The sequence below is a fragment of the Camelus dromedarius genome, chromosome 31 (genome assembly GCF_036321535.1).
Source record: "Camelus dromedarius isolate mCamDro1 chromosome 31, mCamDro1.pat, whole genome shotgun sequence".
NCBI classification, from domain to species: Eukaryota; Metazoa; Chordata; class Mammalia; order Artiodactyla; family Camelidae; genus Camelus; species Camelus dromedarius.
In genome coordinates this window covers 11349530-11363333 of record NC_087466.1, presented here as the reverse complement: position 1 = coordinate 11363333, position 13804 = coordinate 11349530, and positions in this window count along the sequence as shown.

Genomic DNA, 13804 nt, shown 5'->3' with positions numbered 1-13804 from the left:
GTAAACAAACAGCCCTAAGTTCTAGGAGGTTCTAGCTTCCCCAATGCCCGAGAGGTTGAGAAATCTTAGTTGAAGCAAAGAATTTTGCCTGGCTGGCTTTGGCAAAACCAGAATTGCTGTGACTTAGAGCAATGAAACCACACGCCCTAGAGTCAGAAATTCTAGGTTTGACTATTAAATTGCTGTGTTACTTTGGGCAAATGCCTAACCTCTCTGAGCCTCTTATGCCTCTTCTAAAAGGACACAGGGAATTCTTGAGCCATAGTATTCTGTGAGTCTCAAGAAAAGGCTCACCTAAGTGTCTGTGCAAGGCAGTCACTGGCCAGGAGCAGCTCACGGGGAGGGTGGCCTCAGTTCAAAGGCAGTAATGACTCTCTGACTTCAGTTGGCTGATGGCCATGCCTGCTAAATTTCTAGTGGATGCAGATTGGAAAGTCATGATTTCAAAGCTGCCACATACTATCCTCTGAGATGTGATGATTAGCAATGAATGAAGTGCTGAGCTCAATAACTGGCACTTAATTGCTGTCAAACACTTATATGGGGAGCTGTCCCAAGGTCTCGGTTCCCTTAAATACAGCCCATGTGAACTCAAGCACGTCACTTCCTGTCTGTGTGCCTCAGCCTTCCCATCTGTGAGATAGGGCTACCCATTTGGGGTCCAATGAACTTGGAACACATTTAAATGCTCAACAGAGAACGGTACGAATACTGAGCAAGAACTCGGGTCTTGGATTCTTGTCAGCTGTTACTACCGAAGCCTTCAGCACCAGGGACTCTGGGAAATCTGCCTTCTGTGGCAGGAGCACACTGGCATCTGTAGTTCCAGCCCCTCGTGAATGAAGAGAGCCGACCACCGGCCTTGCCCATGCTTGCCGTCAGACCTGGGCAAGCAGCAGGCTCTTGTTGGTTCCTCCTTGCCTAACAGGGGAGACCAACTGCGTGGCAGGTGGATAATTCTGCCAACAAGCCACAGGGGAGCCCTTAAGCATCCCTCTCATGTGGCCCTGTGTAGCCTTGACCTGGGAGGGAAAACCGTCCCGCTTGTGCAGATGCAGGACCAGCTTTGAGCTTACCCAACCTTGGGTCCCAAAGCGCTGAGTGCTTTAGAGCCTTGTCCTTAATACTTTGATGTTGGCAGACTTGAGATTAATTTTGGAGCAAGGAGCCCACGATTTCGCTTTGCGCCAGGTTGGGCACATGACGGAGCCGGTCCTGAGGGGGGGTGTCACTTGGGATCTGGGCAAGAAGCAGCTGGTACACCCAGAGGGTTTTGTTGAAGACAACTTAATAGCTCTTGTTAGGGAGGCATGAGCAGAGTTAAGGAAGCTAACAAGAGAAAGCAGAACGCTCACATCCTAATGATGGGAGCCGCTGCCGCAACCCCTGGGTGTCGACACCAGTGACAGCTGTGTAACCATAGGGGAGGCCCAGCAGCTGGGGATTTAGTTTTAGGAGAAGCCAATTCTCCCTTCCCGAGGCCTGGAAAAAGGAACGGGGAGAATAATTTCCAGATTTTGTCCTCCTCTCTTCTGCCCATCTCCTTCCGATGCCTTGGATTTGCTGTGAAGGCGGGCGGAGGAAGAGGCAGCCCGTGAAGTTGTCATCCTGGGACATGGTGTAACCCTCAGAAGGGTGGAGACTCCGTTTGGAGAAACAAAACAGATTGAGACAGGTCAACATGACAGCTTCTGATTACTGGTCACTTACTTAAAGAAACCCGAGCCTTGAGGGCCCAGCAGCCTAGCCCCAAAGTAAATCATCCCTCAGTAGAATGCCAAGGCCACAGTTCCCATAAGCAATGTCAGTAGAGCCTTGAGGATTTGGATTTGCTGTTGCAGGGGGAGGAAACTCTTTACTAGCTGCAAGTTTACTCTCTAAAAAGGCTCCTTTGCTAGCTAAAAAGTTAAAGCTGCCTTAAGTCAATTGACGCGACTGAATTTTTCAGACCAGTCTTATCTAAGCCCTACGATTTAACGTTGAGTACTCTGCTGGATAAACAAGGGGGTGGGTAACGTTACTGAACCTGATCCATGAGTGTCCTTTGATTCAACCTTGAACGTGTTCCTGAAAACATGGATTAGACAGTATCTTTGAGTTGTCTTGTCAACATCCTCATGAAATCCCATGTTTTCAGGGTAATTCCTTTAGGGACGTCAGCCTTCCCTACAGAAACCATTATAGACGTAAGTCTTGGAGTTAGAAATGCTTCAGAAATTCAGCCAATGGGAACACTCCCATCGAAGGGAAGGTGTCTTGGGTGTGAAATGGTCCACAATTGCACGATTCTTCACGGAGCAAAGTTCCCCATAAACACTAATGGTTGGCTCTCATGATCTACGACCTCCCTCTAATTCCATTCTGCCTTCGAGGATCTGTTTGCTTCGAGCTGGGGCCTGTTTCATCTGTAAACAGGAAAATGACCTACCTTAGGTTTGCAGGGCTGAAATGAGGGCGTGTACATGGTTCCTGGTACCCCAGTACTCACGTAAGCGATGAAGGAGCCACAATACCCTTGACGCCACAAAGTTCAGTCTACAGGGAGATGGGTATTATAGTTGGACAGATGCTTTAGGGGTCAAGAATGCTATGGGAACTCCGGGAGGCACTTCCTGGTCCCTGAAACTCGATGGCAGAATGTCAGCAAAGGTTTCCTGGAGCAAGGAATAGTTAGATAAAATGTGCAGAGTGTAGGATTTGGCTTTTGAGGCTTTTGAAAGGAGACCTATTGTCTGTTTGGTCCTGGTGGCGACTGCCTGAGTCACTTCAAATGGCTTAAGCCGATGGAAGTACCATTGGACAAAAGAGTAAACTTTAGGATGTGCTGAAGTGTCTCCCATCCCACCCCTGACCTTACACCCTGCAAGACTCAGCCCACGCAGGCATAGAAGCTGTAAGGAAAGGAGCAAACTTGGACGGGCGGGGGAAGTCATAGCCAGGAGGTGTGCCATTATCCCAGCTCTCCGCACATCCTCTGGGAGGAGGGAAGGCTACAAATCAGGGGTGCAATCCTCTTCCTCAGGGCACGCTTCCAGGGTCCCAGCACTTCCTCCTGTGGCTTATAAAGCAGAGGGGCTCAGCTGAGTTCAGACTCCCCTCGGCTTTCCATCCCCCCTCCTCCCCTTTCATCGTCAGAATCCCTAGACGGACAGATGGCAGGCAATGCCTAATGTGTCGGCCGGGTGATCGCGCTCTCCCGGGTTAAGAAAGGGCGCCCACGTGGACCACCCTGTCCCCTGCCCCCAGACAGCCATGCTCAGGAAACACGCTCATTTCCAACCTGTTGGCAACGCATTGACAGGAAGAGGAGCCGCAGCTGTGGGTGTGGAGAGGCTGCAGGGGAGAAACAATTTCCCAGCCCCAAGCTGCTGCGGAAGGAGAAATTGAACACTTACATGTAATTTCCACCCGAGGCCTGTCCAGGACTAATCTAAGAAGGCACTTGGGCCGAGAGGGCAGAACCCTGGAAATTGCCGCTCTTCCCAGTGGCCGCGTCAACCCCATTCCCCGCGCCAGAGCGAGCACAGCCCTGTTTCTCCAGCATCTTCTCAGGCCTGCGCCCCATCTTCTACAGCGTTCTCAATGTTCTCTTCAAAATTAAAACTTAAATCTGGATACTTGCTCTGAACAGGGCCAACTGCTTTAAATGTCCCTCTCGGATAAAGTGATTGCAAAGATGAGGATGTACGCGGAGGATGCGGGCCAGGCCTGGTGTCTGTTGCCCAATAGCTCATGCACCTGCTTCTCTGCCCCTGTTCTTTGGGACTTGCAGTGCCCTTTCCTCCTCCTGGGAGCTGCTGGAGATGGAGAGGTAGAATCCATCAAAACTGGTTGCTCAGAGGCCGGACACAACGTTGGGGCGGGGGTGGTGTGTGCACATGTCCCCAGGGGAGAGAGGTTGGGTGTTAGCCACTAGAATTAGATCTAGGTTGTCCAAGTGCTGGCAGAGCGAACAGTCCCATGATGACTTCAGGGGAACGCCATCCTTAGACCTGTTACAGCACTTGGTGTGGTATCTGATCCATCCTTGACTTTCTGGGCTGTATGACCTCTTTAGTTTTCAGACCACAGAGAACCGGGGAACCAGAAATTCGAGGTGCATGGCTCCTGCCTTGGCTGTGTGCCTTGTAAAAAGTAGCTCTCTGCCCTGTGTTGCTCCCCAAAGTGAAATCTTACAGCCAAAGCACCTTCCAAGATGCAATTCGACACCCTCTTGCCCCAAACCTTGCCTCCCTTAACTTCAGAAACAGGGCCCACCAGACTTGTCCCCACGCAGGACTCAGACACAAGGGAAGAATGCCTCTGTGCTTACCCACTGGAGACAAGTACTGGGATGGGTGAACCCGGGGTTGCACTTGGGTACAGCCTGTGGTTAAAAGCACAGCTTTCAGGGGTCGAGGGATGGGATCAAAAGCCCGGCTCTACCAGGAGCTGAGTGGCCTTAGGCAAGGTGACAGCTTTCTCTGAGCCTCAGGGTCATCTGGTCGGAACACGTGCCTTGCAGGACATTTGATCTGGATGAGACGTAAGTGCTCAACACAAGCTGCTGAGCACTCTGAGGACAGCCAAGACCCCAGCCAGCTTAAAGATACAAAAACTCAGGAGTGGAGTCTGCCCTTTTCACTTGACTAGAGAGATTAAGCCATAAACCTAACTTTGATGGCTTACCCTCTTTTCTTTTCAGATCCTCTCCATGTGCTCTGAACCACTGCTGAGACCCCATCCTTAACCTCTTGTTTGGCACCCTTCCACTCAGCCGCGTGGAAGGTGGCTGGCAAGGGGCACCAGGGCTATCTACTGAGCAGGTACTCTTGTTTTTGCCAGTGCAGGTGAGCCAGTAATGACGGCTAAACCTGCAAGAGCAGTGGCTTAAATCATTCTTTTCCCTGTCTAGAATCTGGAGGCATTCTATCTAGAGTTGGCATGATGTTCCATGATGCAGGGACCCAACCTCCTTTGGTGTTATTACTGTTCAAGGTATATGTTCCTAAAGTCACCTCATGTTTCAAGGTGGCTGCTGGAGCTCCAGCCATTGTCTCAGTTCCAGCCAGTAGCAAGGTGAAAGGTGCCTCCATGGTCATGTAGATCTTGGCCTACAACCTGAGCTCACCGATTCCACTTACATCCTGTTTGCTAGAATGTTAGTGATATGGCCACACCTGGCGGCAAGACAATCTTTTTCTATTTGGGGTAATCATGTCTATGCGATTAAAAATGGGAAGCTCTATTATGAAGACAGGAACTGATACTGGGGGCTAAACAGAAGTCTTCGGTCAATGGCTCTGACATTCTGAAACCAATACGGTCACCTGCCGTGTGCCCTTGGGCAAGCGAGCATGGCCATTTTACACATCAACTTCATAGGTTTGAGGATTGACTTCCATGATCTGGGTGTTTCTCTTGTTCCTAGTCCCCAGCTGCTACTTGCATCCTTCCCCTTCGAGTTGTGCATGCTGGCTTCCACATTCTACTGCATGTACCTTAGTGAAAAACCTAGTTCTCCAGAAGGAAGTCTTCACGGAGAAATTAGAGTTGCATGCAGACATCTGGGCCTGATTTAGGAAGTCCTTGAGAGATGGATGCCTTGCAAAGAACAGTGCCTTTTGTCAGGGGCCGCCAGCATCGCAGGGACACTTAACTGCTAAGTACAAACAGCTGTCCCACATCTGCAGGGTCCATTCTCAACAACTGTATACAGTAGATACCGCCGATAATGAACTTGGGTCCGGCAGGGCTCAGTTCATCCAGCGTACAGACTGGAAGGCGCTGCTGGGGTTGCAAGGTGCAAATGATGATTCCAGAGAGTGAGGAAGTCCTGGGAAGGCTGTTCTGCCTTCAGGCTCGGTTTCTGAGTGGAGTAAAGTGAGACCTGGGGCTGTTTTCTCCAGAATTTTCTTGGTTCGTAAAACAGGGCAGAACTGCAGGATGGCTGCCCAGTGAGTTTGAAAGCACACCCCCCCCCGCCTTGCCCCCCCCCAAAACTTGGATACAACCAAGATCAGTATCATGAAATGTTAGAGCTGGGAGAATCTATAAACCACCCAATCTGTGTCCCTCTCTGGGCAGGAAGATGTACTTTAGAAGTTTGACAAATAACCATCCATTTTGGGGGAAGATCCCATTTTGGTATCTGTTCTTGTCCTATTTATGACCCCAGTAATAGAAAGTACTTCTTGAGTCGCTAAGGTCTCAGGTGACAGATGCTGGCTTGCCTCAAGGTTGAGTTGAGGGTTTCTGGGAGCTGTTCTCAGCACCTCCCCCTCCCCAACAGGCTGCTGCGCCTACCACAGCGATCCATCTAGGCTTAAAACACGAGCTCAGCTTTCTCTTTCAAAGAAGCTGCATTCGGAGCTAATCCCCCTGCCAGGAAGGAGGTACCCTCCTTTATCAAGAACTTGAGTGGTCGTCCTCCAGTAGCTAAACTGGAACCTAAGCTTTAAGAAACGTGTTTCAACATGCCTTAACAGGAAGGTAGATATTAAAATGGTTTCCCAATTATTAAGCAATGAGCACGTCCTACATTTTAACTTACATTTCAACATCAGTGACAGGCAGGACGATCAAGTGTGGGAATTGGACTGGGACTGGAAGCTGGAGTGAGACTCCTGCCTGACCACCAACCTGCTGTGTGACTTTGGACAAGTTACTTAACACATCTGTGCCTCAGCCGCCTTAGATACAGATGAGGAAGAACACACTTTGCTTACTCCTCAAAACACTTTGAAGTAAAACAAAGTGCTTAGAACATGCCCAGCATCTAGCAAGCTGAGTTTTTAATATTTTTTATACAAACTCGTTTATAAAATCTGGGGCTTCTCTGGGGGAGGTACCCAGCCTGGCCCCATAAGGCATTGCGATGAGGAGTTAGTTTTGAAACCTACCCGTGCAGATGATATGAATATTGACTCGTAGGGGTGCAGCTCGTGACCCCACAATCTCTTTGGTATAAGGATTATTTTAGGCTGGTAATTTAACAGCAGACATGGAAGAAACAGAAAACCAAGCAGAAATTACACAATCTTTTACAAAGAGTCTTCTAAGATTACAAATATACTTGGAAGCTCCCTTTGCAGGGTGTCTCCCTCCTGCATCAGGAGGAAAAGGGTGGCCTCGTCTCTAGAAACTCTTACCAATGCAGAAGGCAACAACTTAAATCTGCGTTAACACTATTGACTGTGCTTTTCCGGGTGACCCCTCCCCCCCATAACTGACTCCCCCTCCACCCCCACATCTTCTCTTTAGCTGGAAAAAGTGGTGGCTCCCCCATCCTTCCCTCAGCTCTGCCCTCCAGGAGGCAAGAGACCACGGACCCAAGTCCCAGCAATGGTGTGAATTTTGCCCCGATTGGGCAATGCCAGGAGCTGATTGCTGATGACCTTGGGCCTGGATTCCAGGAACCAGTCACTGTGGCTGCGGGGATCTGGCTCCTGGCTGCTCCAAGGCAATCGAGACCCATCTCTAGACTGGAGGAAGGGTGCATGCCGCTCAATGGCGAGTTGGCACAAGCTCAACATGACTTGCAGGTTGACACACTTCAGCTTGGATATGCGGTTGGTTCTGAAGTCCTTCCTCTGGGCGCTGTTGGTCTGATCTTTCCTTTTGAATTTATCCAGTGTCTACTTGTCCTGTTACTGTTCTGAGTGTTCACTTTGGGCAAGTTCAAACCACCAGTGCACACAGCTGTGTGTGTCCTCGGGACAGCTTCTCTGCTCAGGTGTGAGTCCCGTGCTTCTCCATGGGATGTGTGCTCAGAAATGGTAGCGTTAACATGATCTGGAGGTAGACTTTGGCCCTCTGATGTCGAAAGGTCCTCCACTGGACGCTCACGCAGACCTAGTTGAATGGCTAGTGTTCTCGACCACCTTGAGCTGGGCAAGAATGAGCCCCAATTTCCTGAAAAACGATGTAAGCAACCATTGCTATAGTGGTCCATGTTAGGTGTTAACTACAGGGGGCAGTTAAAGGGTCATGGAACAAGCAGTGGGAAGCTTGGAGGCTGTGCAGTTAGTAAGAACAGCTAAAGCAAGCTTGATCAGTGAAGGCAGGTTACGACTGTCTTATTTAGACAAGCAAGTTAGAGTTGAATGGATCTAATCCTTTGCTAAAGCCAGAGGCTTCTTGAGTCAAGAACCCGGTGGGGGCAGAAACAGAAACCCCCCTGCAGCTGTAGACTGCTCTCTTGAGGCTCTCCTGACCTGGCCCGGGGGCTGGAGTCGTTATGCCAATTCTGCTAGCCTCTTGGAATACCCCAACCCCATCAGCTTGCCTCTTGGTTTCTGGAGAAAGCTGCCATCTTGGCTGGCATTGCGCCATTCTCTGAACCTCCCTTTCTTAAATTCTCCCGGGGCTGAATTTACCGGAAAGGGGAACAGTGATCTGTGGAGAGTCCTGCAGACTTCACTGTGGGGGCCGTGAGACTCCTGCAGGAATGTTTTTTGGGACCTGTGCTGTCTCCAGATCAGCATCAAACCTGAACTGGAGACCAAGTGGAAGATAAGAGGCACTGTGCTTTCTGAGATGCTGAAAACCTAAAGTCAAAAAAACAAGTAAAGACAGAGCTTGACAGTAGCTGCCCAGCTTGTGGGGCTGGTGCAGTTGGTTCATTATGAATCTCCTCTCTGGCATCATCTGCTCTTGGAAAAGTTTATTGGTTTCCTGACCTTCTCTGGGCCCCTTCCCTGGCCACTGTGCTCCTGGGACCATACCCTTTAAACTCCAGTTTACTTTCAGCTAACCTTACCATACTTGGTCTTGAATGGACATCTTATCAAGATGACCAAACTAATTAGATGCTCAGACTTTTCCAAGCCTGTTGCAACTGGATTGACAAGGCTATCCCCGCCCCCCTGCCAAATGGGTTCATGCCCAAAATGATGTCCAAAATGATGTATCTTAAGAGAAACCACTTTGGGGGAACTCAAAACTTAGTGCTCTATGCCACGTACCTTTATTATTCCTATAATGCCTCTGCATCCCCCAGGATGGAGGCTCCAGACTCGGGATCAATTAGTTTCTGGGCTATGATGAGAGATGTGAACAAAGCTGGTCGTAATTGCTCAGTGCAGAGGGACAAGTAGCATCTCCTGGATCGGGTCTTAATGAGCCTGAATACTTGGGCCACAGCGCCCATCCCCAGCCTGACCCCCTGTGGAGGTGATTACCCCATCATTGCCATTTTAAGAATGGGAGCAAGGACCCTCGGCTCCTCTAATGAGAGCTGACAGTGGCTCCAGCCTCTGGCTTCAGGAATGAGGGGGAGGGCAGGGGCTCGGGAGTGGGCCACCTCTTGAGTGTCTCCTCCCTGACCCAGGAGATCAGAAGTCTGTTTCCCTGCTGCTAGGGGGGCACGGATGGGATCTCTATCTCTAAAGAAGAAAGCGAGCATGGTGTTTGTTTTGCATCAGCTTAGAAAGGAGGGATTAAACTCAAATGCCAGAGCAATCAGACATGGAGGAGGTGCAGAGATCAGGGCAGCGTTCTCTCTGAAGCTGATCTGAGAAGACAGGTTGTCTCAAAGGCTCCAAGCCTGCTCGCTGCTCGCAGGCGGTTGGCCACCAGGGGAACAGGTGCTGATGGGGGTCATAGCACCCTTGCCTGGAGCCTTTCCAGGTATGGCTAATACCAGACATCTCAGTGGCCCTGGGTACCCATGGCAGGGAAGGATGTCCCCGAGGGCGCAGCACCTGGCCTTCCAGTCCCTTCTTACTCTTCTCCCAAAGTACGGGTTTGGGATAAAGGGAGCTCAGATCATTTCTCTCCTTGCTTTCTGATGCTTGAACTTCTTAGATACCGGAGAAGTTAAAGTTTATCATGAGCTTGTCTTGACCTGATTCTGTCTGCTCAGCTCGTGCACTTGGTTCATGGTGACCCTCCTCTTTAGAATTTCCCACTTTTGAAAAACAAATTTTAGTTCCTTCCTATTCATATTTACCTCTAGATTTCTATGTTCCTGAAGCTTGATTTCCAGATACATGGGTCACAAACAAATATGGAGTCAGTTCCGTATGCCAGGGACTTAAAGGTCTTCACTAGTGTTTGTGGCTTCAGACTATATAAAGCATCAGAGGAATGTCCCCTGGGTTTAGGGATAAGTTGGTGACCGAAGTTTCTCTAAGGATTCTCCTCGAGGCCATCCACCTGGCAGAGCACCTACGTCGCACTAGGAAGGAAAGAGAAAATCGCTGCTGGCTGCAGGAGGGATTTGACCCCTGAGAGGGGCAGTTTGGGGCATGTGGCTCCATTTGGGGTGGGAAAGTCTCAAATAAGCTGGCTTTCACCTGCTGTCGCTGGCAAAACCTACTCCCTTCTCCCAAGAATCTCCTGCAAAGACAGCCGATGCCCTGAGCTACTCGCCTGTGGAGGGACGCAGTGTCAGCGGAGTGTCCTTGACCAATCCTGGTGCGGATGGGGAAGCGGAAGTGAATGAGGACCTCGCTGCTGCTGAGGCCGGGAGGGAGGAGCAGGTGTGTGCGCTCGGGGTCCTCAGGGGCTGCTCCCATGGTGGCTCTAGGGCAAGTGGCACGTGATAAACAGGGAGGCTTCCCAGTGCGCTTCCTGGTGCAGAGGGCCTCCCCTGCTTCTCTGCATTTCACTCTCGGGGAAAACCAAGCATGAAGGACAAAAACACGTTGGCCTCACCAGTCCCTCTGGAACTTTCCTTGTAGCTCCCCTGCAGCAGGGGTAGAGGTAGCCACTAAGGGCAGAGGAGGAGCAGGCTGGGGAGGGGAGAAGGCCAGGAATGGGGCTGTTGGGTGGGGCACACCTGAAGATCACCTGGTTGTGCACACGGAGGACAAGGTCTGCAAAGGGCATCCATCCTGGGTCATCCTGCAGGGGAAGCCTGGGCCATGATGGGTGCATGAGCGGCTGGTCCCAGCGCTGTTGTCACCATGCCTGAGTGGCTTCCACCCTTGCTTTTGTTGTAGCCCAAGTGTTCAGGTGACTGTCTCCAGTGACAGTGGTCTGCTGCCCCAGAGCATCTTACAGATCCCTTTAAAGAGAACCAGGGCTGAGACAACGAAGGGCCCTTCCTTAGATCTTTTCATGTCTTTGCTGTCCTTCCCTTCCAAGGGAGGCTGCCTGGCCGATGAGCTGGCCAGCCTTCCATAGGGTTTTACTGATGCCAGGACCCATCTGCTTGGAGGTCACTGTCTCGAGTGGATACCCACTCAGTGTCGTCCCGTTCTAGATTCCCATGGCTTTGTTCAATCCAGTGCTTGTGGCCGAGAAATAGACCCCAAAACATGGCCTGGTTTGTGAATAGAGATGGGGACGCCCGTCTGCCATGGGCTTCTTGGCACCAGGGCTCCGGCATATGTGGGATCGCCTTCGAGGACTTCCGTGTTTCTCTAGCCCGTCTCTGCTGTAAGACACCTTGCTCAATGCTGTCCCCCCACAGCCTCACCTCTGCTGTTCTTTTCACTGCTGTCTCTGCCGGGATGCTCTGGGGGACTATGCCATACGTGCTGTTAATGGTCTCAGAACTGGCTTGTTAAGCCATCCTCACTCTGGCTCCTGTGAGCTCCCCTGCCCCAGCTCTGTCCTTGAAGGTGCTCAGTTGGCCCACCTTGGAGGGATTCTCTGTGGGTCTGCGCCAGGATGCCTGTCACTCCTTCATCCTGTGGTCAAGATGAGAAGACCGTTGCCTGATATTCATAATGACACAGAAAGATACCCTGGTTGGGGACAGCGGGTAGTGTGAGAAATGAGACAGAAAGCCACCTGGGAAGATCATTGGCCACATAAACCTGCAGAAATCAGGCTGTGAGCTAAAATTGCCTCAAATGTGGTGCAAGGAGGTTACATGTGTATTTTAATGATTGGAAAAGCAACGTAGTTATTCTGAGCAAGAGACATGACCCCGACCCTGCAGCAGCCTGTGTTCTACCCCAAGCTTCTGCCCACTGATTTTGAGGGAATTATTCTCAAATCATAGCTGGGCTTCTCTCTGTGCACGGGGTGCAGTTGGTGGGGGCAGAGGGTACCCTGGTCTCGTGCAGCCAGACTCCAGCTTCCCCCGCCACTTGGTTTTCCCATCTCAGAGGCCTTGCCCTGTAAAGTCCCCACATCCAAGACCTTGTAGTCACAGAAGGGACCACGCCCACTGTGTGCCTGCTTCCTCCTTGTGCTTGAGGTATCAGATCCACATGGAGGTGTGTGGACAGGGGGCAGCACCATCTTCCAAGTGAGGTCAATCCTATTGCCTTTCTCTGCAGATCGCTCCCACTTAAATTTGGAGGGGGGGCCAAAGACTCAAAGTTTGGCTTAATATAAGCAGATAGATTCATGCTGTTCCACTGTCGGGGTGCAGGCCACACCGTACACCCCCTCGTCCCCTTGTGCTGTATTCTGGAGATGGCTCCATGACTGGCCTATTCTTTAAGACAAACCAGGATCTAACAATGCAGGCCTCGCTGACTGGTCCACCGATCATCTGTGCATGTTCTGAGGGTTACCCCCTTGGGCATATCTTTGGGGGCCACTGTTCAACCCACCACAACCATGAAAAACCCCCAGTTCTCAGTATGATGGTTTTCCCTCTTAGTAAAGGAGAAGTGGTCTTGCCCCTCTGCTTGAAGGCCATGCCTGCAGGGCGTTTGGAGGGAGGAGTCTGGGTAGGAGTGCAGTGAGAGCGGTGGGTGCTGTTCTGTGCCTGCCCAGAGGCGTTGCTGAACGGCTCACCGTGTCAAGTCTCCCTGAATGTCCCTCTTGCATATCTGACGTGACTGTCCTTTGGGGATGTTACCAAACGAAAGGGACTGTCACCACTAAACTGATCTGTCCACCGGCTCTCAGATAAGAGGGACCCTAAGCTCTCATCCTAGGGGAGGGGGTAGACTAGTTGGCCATGGAGCTTTAAGGCTGGAGAAACTTGACATTAGAGAGCAGCTTTGTGTTCTGATGGTCTTAGAGCTGCCTGAAGGGAGAAGCTTTTATGCTGTTACCTTAGAAGCCTAGTTCCCGGATGTACTGACCATGGACTCCTGGAGCCCACGGAGTAAACCCCGCATAGAAGAAAGAAATGGCTAAATGCCTGCTGCTGCTGGGGCCTCGAGGGACGAGCAGGAATGTTCCGAAGAACAGCCTGCACGCTCCACCCCACCCCCCATTCCCACCTTGCCCTTTGCAAAATATGTGATCACTTATTCAGTGCCTTGGTGGTTAACAGTAAGTCAGCTGTAACTTTCTCACTATGCCTGGGCCTCCGAATGGGCTAGACTGACCTCCTGACATGAGATGGGCTATCTTGCAGTGAAATTGAAAGCCCTCAAAAGGTTTCTTTCCTAGGAGGAACTAGTCCAGAAAGAGGTACTACTCTGGTCTCAGGGTCATTGGCTCCTCCTTGTTTGGCTTCAGGTTAAATACTTCTTGGCAAGAATCCCATGTAAGTAATGGCTATTTCTTTACAGCATCACCTAGAGGTAAATGCTGGGGGTGGGGTGGGGTGTTGGTTACTATCGATGAGACAGAGTCTGGTCACTTGGTGAAGATGAGCATCTATCCATTATAAGGGACCTCATTTCCTCTCCTGAGTTGATGGTGGTCCCCATGTTTTTTGATGAACACCAGGGGCCTTCCCTTCTTCACATATGAAAGGAAGAGAATCTGACAGTTGGGATGCCCAAGAGCAGGTGGGTTCATCAGACTTGAAAGCCTGTGTCATCAGATTTTTTTCATAAACTTGTGAGGGGGTGGTGGCTCTTTAAAATGCACAGAGGTTTGGCCATAAAAGATATATTTGGAAACCAGTTTCAGCAACAACCAGCTAACCTGAGAAAACCTTGCAGTTGATGCTTGGTTGGGG